Here is a 9,090-nt window from a genome sequence, read left to right on the forward strand (position 1 = left end):
ATATATAAATATGTGTGATTATTAAATTGAGAAATATTATGAAAATAAGTTATGATATCTATTATATGACTAGAGAACGTTAACAAAGTATTAAACGTATAACTATATACTTATTCGTTTTAGATATACATCTACATAATAAAACGTGTTATGTGAAATGTGTGTGTGTATATATACAGGGCCGGTCCTGACATTTTTAGTGCCCTGAGCGAGTCGGAAAAAAAGGCCCTTAGTAGGCAGGGCCGGTCCTGAGAATTTTAGTACCTAGAACTAAAACGAGGTACCAAAAAAGGCCCTTAAGCCCTAACGAATAATCTAAGCCCTAACGAACGAGGTAATATGATGATGCCATTATTGGTTTTGAGAAAACAGCATAAAGCCTCCGGTGGTGTTAGTCATCATCATCATTTTGATACTACATTTTGATGTTTTTGATAAATACAGTAATAATTATCATTCAAAGGAGAAGAAAATAATCACTTTAATATTATTCACGTGGTTGAGAAGATAAATATTCAACCATATTAACATAAGTACTAGCAATGAAAACGTCTGTAAATGATACAGAGAATATGCGAATTCTAATTTGACATAAAAAGAAAATAAAGGCCCCTATAGTTTACTTCTATCCCACATCGGTATCGAACCATGAATATATACTCTATAAAAACAAAGGCGCCTAGCTTCATGCATGTGAAGTAAAATTGGCTTAATTCCCTTGAGCCCGATTTCTCACTGCACTTCTAAAACTCTTGGGCTTAATATTTTGTGTCTATGTGAAAAGGATTTGGCCGGAATTTCTGAAAATATTGGGCCCAGTACAGATGTTCACCTTGCACCCCTCTTGGGCCGGGCCGGTATATATATATATATACAAAGTATATTGAATATATATATAAGCGGTTCAAATACAATTAATAGATATAGTAACACTTGATTGTTATCAAACAAGTTAAAATAAACTTATAAGAATTTAAAATATACATAAGTTCTAGTAATAGTTTATATGATCTGAATATAATTAGTTTTAGAAGAATAAACGTTATAATAGTTATTTGATTTAATTTCAAACGTACGAGAACGTTTTCAGTCTAAAAAGAACTTTGTTACTACAACGTTTACTAATGTAATTTGAATGTGTATATAAAAACTTAATTAAAGCTTTTTATTATAAAATCTACATAAATATATATCTATATATAAATACATAGTATGACGATATATTACGGAAGATTAGCACAGTTTACAACATGTCAAGAAGTAGATTATTAAGGTGATTATCATTATTTTTTTATAAAAATGAATTTTTGAAATTATGTAAAATAATTTGAGTGTCACGTCTCCTTTACAAAGAATATAACTTTATAAATACCAAGAACCACTTTTGACAAATTGTTACCAAGCCATTTATAACATCCCGCCTTTTTCCATTTACCTTCCGTTTAATTATTTTAAAGTCCGTTATATAATTATAACATCTTCCGTTAATACGCGTTTTTAAAATATTTCGTTTAGGTAATTCACGCACCCGCTTTTAAACTTGAGGGACTAAAGTTGTCAAGTGGGCAAAGTTTTGACTAGGTCAACTAGTCAACCATGTCTTCTCCTCCATTCATTCTCCTCTTTTCTCTCTTTTGATACTTCAACTTTTCTCTCAACCTTCAAACAAAGAATCATCATCTAAATCCGATCTAGCAAGTGTTTTACAAAACAAATTATATATTTGGAATCCTTGCATCTTCCTCTTCAATTCCATACCGATTTTGTAGTGACCCGAACTTTTTCATGTTTATATATATTAAATGAAATTGATATTTATATGATTAAGTGTTTCTAACATGTTAAGCAATCAAACTTGTTAAGACGTGATTAATTGAAATAGGTTTTATATAGACAATTGACCACCCAAGTTAACCGGTGATTCACGAACGTTAAAACTTGTAAAAACTATATGATGTCATATATATGGATATATATATATATATAGTTAACATGGTATTATGATAAGTAAACATATCATTAAGTATATTAACAATGAACTACATATGTAAAAACAAGACTACTAACTTAATGATTTCGAAACGAGACATATATGTAATGATTATCGTTGTAACGACATTTAATTGTATATATATCATATTAAGATATATTAATATATCATAATATCATGATAATGTAATAATTTAACATCTCATTTGATATAATAAACAATGGGTTAACAACACTTAACAGGATCGTTAACCTAAAGGCTTCAAAACAACATTTACATGTAACGACTAACGATGACTTAATGACTCAGTTAAAATGTATATACATGTAGTGTTTTAATATGTATTTATACACTTTTGAAAGACTTCAAGACACTTATCAAAATACTTCTACTTAACAAAAATGCTTACAATTACATCCTCGTTCAGTTTCATCAACAATTCTACTCGTATGCACCCGTATTCGTACTCGTACAATACACAGCTTTTAGATGTATGTACTATTGGTATATACACTCCAATGATCAGCTCTTAGCAGCCCATGTGAGTCACCTAACACATGTGGGAACCATCATTTGGCAACTAGCATGAAATATCTCATAAAATTACAAAAATATTAGTAATCATTCATGACTTATTTACATGTAAACAAAATTACACATCCTTTATATCTAATCCATATACCAACGACCAAAAACACCTACAAACACTTTCATTCATCAATTTTTTTTCATCAAATTGATCTCTCTCAAGTTCTATCTTCAAGTTCTAAGTGTTCTTCATAAATTCTATAAGTTCTAGTTTCATAAAATCAAGAATACTTCCAAGTTTGCTAGCTTACTTCCAATCTTGTAAAGTGATCATCCAACCTCAAGAAATCTTTCTTATTTACAGTAAGATATCTTTCTAATACAAGGTAATACTCATATTCAAACTTTAATTCAATTTCTATAACTCTAACAATCTTATTTCGAGTGAAAATCTTACTTGAACTTGTTTTCGTGTCATGATTCTGATTCAAGAACTTTCAAGCCATCCAAGGATCCTTTGAAGCTAGATATATTTTTCTCATTTTCAGTGGGTTTATCCACAAAACCTGAGGTAGTAATGATGTTCATAACATCATTCAATTCATATATATAAAACTACCTTATTCGAAGGTTTAAACTTGTAATCACTAGAACATAGTTTAGTTAATTCTAAACTTGTTCGCAAACAAAAGTTAATCCTTCTAAATTGACTTTTAAAATCAACTAAACACATGTTCTATATCTATATGATATTCTAACTTAATGATTTAAAACCTGAAAACACGAAAAACACCGTAAAACTGGATATACGCCGTCATAGTAACACTGCGGGCTGTTTTGGGTTAGTTAATTAAAAACTATGATAAACTTTGATTTAAAAGTTGTTCTTCTGGGAAAATGATTTTTCTTATGAACATGAAACTATATCCAAAAATCATAATTAAACTCAAAATGGAAGTATGTTTTCCAAAATGGTCATCTAGACGTCGTTCTTTCGACTGAAATGACTACCTTTAAAAAACGACTTGTAACCTGTATTTCTGACTATAAACTTATACTTTTTATTTTTAGATTAATAAACTTAAGTTCAATATGAAACCATAGCAACTTGAAACACTCAAAACGGATTTAAAACGAAGAAGTTATGGGTAAAACAAGATTGGATAATTTTTCTTGTTGTAGCTACGTGAAAATTGGTAACAAATCTATATTAATCACATCCTAGCTAACTTATATTGTATTACATGTAGTCTAATATATTATGTAATCTTGAGATACCATAGACACGTATGCAAATGTTTTGACATATCATATCGACCCATGTATATATATTATTTGGAATAACCATAGACACTCTATATGCAGTAATGTTGGAGTTAGCTATACAGGGTTGAGGTTGATTCCAAAAATATATATACTTTGAGTTGTGATCTAGCCTGAGACGTGTATACACTGGGTCGTGGATTGATCTAAGATAATATATATCAATTTATTTCTGTACATCTAACTATGGACAACTAGTTGTAGGTTACTAACGAGGACAGCTGACTTAATAAACTTAAAATATTAAAACGTATTAAAAATATTGTAAATATATTTTGAACATACTTTGATATATATGTGTACATATTTGTTATAGGTTCGTGAATCGACCAGTGGCCAAGTCTTACTTCCCGACGAAGTAAAAATCTGTGAAAGTGAGTTATAGTCCCACTTTTAAAATCTATTATTTTTTTTGGGATGAGAATACATGCGATTTTATAAATGTTTTACAAAATAGACACAAGTAATCGAAAATACTTTCTATGTTGGATTATCGAACCGAATATGCCCCTTTTTAGCTTGGTAGCCTAAGAATTAGGAAAATGGCCCCTAATTGACGCGAATCCTAAAGATAGATCTATTTGGCCCAACAAGCCTCATTCGAGTTACGGATGCTTTAGTGCTTCGATTTATCATATCCGATGAGAGTCCCGGAATGATGGGGATATTCTATATGCATCTTGTTAAGGTCGGTTACCAGGTGTTCAACATATGAATGATTCTTATCTCTATGCAGTTTGCGAAATGCCTGATAAGAGATGTGTTATAAAAATGAAATCTTGTGGTCTATTATTATGATTTAATAATATGTAGGTTAAACCTATAACTCACCAAAAATTTTGTTGACGTTTTAAGCATGTTTATTCTCAGGTGATTATTAAGAGCTTCCGCTGTTGCATACTAAATTAAGGACAAGATTTGGAGTCCATGCTTGTATAATATTGTTTAAAAACTGCACTTGAAGACTTATGTTGATATGTAATATTATTGTAAACCATTATGTAATGGTCGTGTGAAAAACGCTATATTTTAGATTATCATTATTTGATAATCGTCGTAATATTTCAAAGGTTATGGTTTGTTTTAAAATCGAATGCAGTCTTTGAAAAATGTCTCATATAGAGGTCAAAACCTCGCGACGAAATCAATTAATATGGAACGTTTATAATCAATATGAACGGGATATTTCAGTTGGTATCCGAGCGTTGGTCTTAGAGAACCAGAAATTTGCATTAGTGTGTCTTATCGAGTTTGTTAGGATACATTAGTGAGTCTGGACTTCGACCGTTTTTTCTTTAAAAACGATTGCTTAACACTTTTGTTGGAAATTATATATTATTAACATGTAAATATTATGTGATATATTAACCTCTTAATGTGTTTGATATTGTGTGATAGATGTCTACCACTAGTACAAATCCCATCGACTCACCTAATAATAATGAAGAGTCGAATATAATTTGGGAAGATTCACAAATTCCCGAAGAGGAACCGGAAGAAGAGGAACCGGAAGAAGAGGAATCAGAAGAGGAGGAACCGGAAGAAGAAGAGGTTCCGGATGAAGAAATATTGATACCTATAGTAAATCAATTAAATAAAAGAAAATCCTCAACCAACGGACCAAAGTTAATAATGGTCAATGGTGTTCCCGCCGAGGAAGCAAAATATTGGGAAGATTACCAATTTTCTGATGAATCGGATCTCGATGAGGATTCCGATGATGTTATAGAAATTACCTCGACCCAATTTAATAAAGCGAAAGAAAATAATAAGGAAAAAGGTATAAAAATAGAGAAATCTGATTCCAACCCCGATGAACTTTATATGTATCCGCAACATCCGTATTTCCTAAAATGTAACAATGACCCGGGAACCTCTAAACCACCAGGTTTTTCTAAACCATTGTGGAAAACGATGGCTCGTATTAGAAAAACACCATATATTCCTAGAAAATTAGGAAAACGAACCAAGTCCGAAGAAGAAGAAACCAGTGATTCAGATTAGAGGGTTGTAATCATGTTGTGTATTATATGTATTGTAGTGTGCTTGTACTTTTATGTTCTATGCAAAAATTGCTTGTATTGTTTGTTAATTATCTTTTATGAATCTAACCCTCGTCTATTTTTACAGTATAAAAACACAAAATGGACGTTAAGGGTAGACAACCGAATATTTTAGAAGACCTACCAGAGGATATGATTGATAAAATCTTGTCTAGAGTCGGTCAGAATTCATCAGCACAATTAGTTATGGTGAAATTAACTTGTCAACCATTTGAAAGACTTTCCAGAAATGCCTTAGTTTATAAAAGGCTTTCCTTTGATAGGTGGGGTATACACATTGGAGAGACCGTAAGTTATGCCGTGTTTTCTTTAAAGCGTTAAATGCGGGGAACCCAAATGCAATTTTATGCTACGGGTTAAGAACCTATTTTGACTCAACATATCCCAACATAGGATTTTGTGAATTAGAAAGAGCTTCTAACATGCAACATAAAGAAGCATGTTATGCTTACGGGTTAGTGATGTTCGCTTCTTACCAAAGTGAGAAAAAAACATCGGATTGCAACTTTTAAATAAAACCTTCCCACAAGTGACAGATTCAGTAGTTGGGGTGAGAAATAAGGTTTTTAGATTATTACGGGGCTGTTGGACATTACGAAACCCTCGTCCTTTGATGACATTACAACATGTTGTCTTGCCAACGGTCACAACGGTTATGTTCCACAAGACCAAGGATAGGAAGTAGTCTTAGTAAAACCAGAATGTATGACTTGTTTCTGGACGTATGAATTACGTGTCTTTATTTCCTTTGTTGAACGACTTGCGTATTAACTAGAATTGTCTTCGCAACTGTTTTGTATCAGAGTTTTTATGTGCTATATTTCATTCTATATGTAAAATAGCGGTATTGTAAGTTTGCAAAATATTGTATAAAAGTTTGAATGTGAAATATTATTATAATCAGTTTTTCATATAGAATTGTAGTAGTTGAATTGTATGTTAGCTACTAAGTATGAACTTAACGGGTAGGTATTACCCGAATTAAAACTTATAAAACGCTAATATGAAGAAAAAGCTTTTATAAATGAGTTCATATTATGCTATGGAATACTATTGACTACTCTTAATATTCTATATGTTTAACTTAATTCTTTTGGCTATTTTTGAAGGAAATGGCACCGACTACTCGTCAGAACTTGAACATGAGTGAGGAAGACTTCCGTGCTTTCCTTGCAACAAATATAGCCGTAGTACAGGCTGCAATGCAAAACAACAATAACTCAGGGTCTAGCAGTGGAGTTAACTCCACAGGAAACCGTGTAGGATGCTCCTACAAGGCTTTCACTGCCTGTAAACCTCTGGAATTCGATGGAACTAAAGGACCAGTCGGACTGAAACGATGGACCGAAAAGGTCGAATCTGTGTTTGCTATAAGAAAATGTGCTGAGGAAGATAAGGTAAAGTACGCCACGCATACCTTCACAGGTACTGCGTTAACATGGTGGAATACCTATCTCGAACAAGTGGGACAAGATGCTGCTTACGCACTACCATGGTCAGCATTCAAACACTTGATGAACGAGCAGTACCGTCCCAGAAACGAAGTCAATAAGCTCAAGACGGAGCTTAGAGAATTACGAACGAAGGGATTCGATATCACCACATACGAACGACGATTCACCGAGTTGTGTTTATTGTGCCCAAGAGTGTTTGAAGATGAAGAAGAGCAGATCGATGCATTTGTAAAGGGGTTACCAGAGAGAATTCAAGAGGATGTGAGTTCAAGCGCACCCACTTCAATGCAAAAGGCAAGCCGAATGGCTCACAAACTTATAAGCCAGATCGAGGGAAGGATTAAAGAGCAGGCGGCCGAGGAGGCCAAAATGAAACAAGTCAAGAGAAAGTGAGAAGAACCTAGTGACAAGAGTCACAATTTCAACAATCAACACTACAATCACAACCACAATCGCACCATTTTTCGCAACAACAAACGCAACAAAAACCATTCCAACAACAACAACTACAACAATCATCCCAACAATAATACCAACTGCAACAACAAAAATTCCAACAACAATCTCAATAACAACAATGGTAATCAAAATCAGAAAATTCCGTGTCTGAGGTGTGAAGGGTACCATCCAACTACTTTTTGTCTAGCAACATGTACTAAATGTAATAGAAAGGGTCATGATACAACGAAGTGTGAAATTTATGGACCGTCGGGTAAAGGAACAAGTAATGCCCACATTATTTGTTTTGGATGCGGGAAGAAGGGCCACTACAAAACTGCGTGTCCAAACCAGGGAAATAATAATGGGCAAAGCTGTGGGAGACTTTTTAACTTTAATGCGAAGAAGCGCAGGAAGACCCGGAGCTTGTTACGGGTACGTTTCTTATCGATGAAAAACCTGCTTATGTTTTATTTGATTCAGGTGCGAATAGAAGTTATATGAGTAGAGATTTTTGTGCTAAATTAAGTGGTCCATTGACGCCTATGAATAATAAATTTTTACTTGAATTAGCAAAAGGTAAATTAATTTCGGCAGATAAAATATGTCGGAATCGAGAAATTAAAATGGTTAGCGAAACGTTTAAGATCGATTTGATACCAGTAGAGTTAGGGAGTTTTGATGTGATAATCGGCATGGACTGGTTGAAAAAGGAGAGAGCGGAAATCGTATGTTACAAAAATGCAATTCGCATTGTATGAGAAAAAGGAAAACCTATAATGGTGTACGGAGAAAAGAGCAACGCGAAGCTAAATCTTATTAGTAATTTGAAGGCACAAAAACTAATAAGAAAAGGTTGCTATGCCATTCTAGCACACATCGAAGAAGTCAAACCCGAAGAAAAGAACATCAATGATGTTCCCGTCGCAAAAGAATTTTCCGATGTATTTTCGAAAGAATTACCGGGACTACCTAACACATCGATCTGTTGAATTTCAAATAGATCTCGTACCAGGAGCTGCACCAATAGCTCGTGCTCCATACAGACTCGCACCCAGTGAAATGAAAGAACTCCAAAGCCAACTAAAAGAACTTTTAGAGCGTGGTTTTATACGACCAAGTACATCACCATGGGGAGCTCCTATTTTGTTTATCAAAAAGAAGGATGGTACATTTAGGTTGTGCATCGACTACCGAGAGTTGAACAAACTTACCATCAAGAATCGTTATCCACTACCAAGAATCGATGACTTATTTGATTAACTACAAGGCTCGTCAGTTTATTCGAAGATTG

The sequence above is a fragment of the Rutidosis leptorrhynchoides genome, chromosome 6 (assembly GCF_046630445.1).
Source record: "Rutidosis leptorrhynchoides isolate AG116_Rl617_1_P2 chromosome 6, CSIRO_AGI_Rlap_v1, whole genome shotgun sequence".
In the NCBI taxonomy this organism is placed as follows: domain Eukaryota; kingdom Viridiplantae; phylum Streptophyta; class Magnoliopsida; order Asterales; family Asteraceae; genus Rutidosis; species Rutidosis leptorrhynchoides.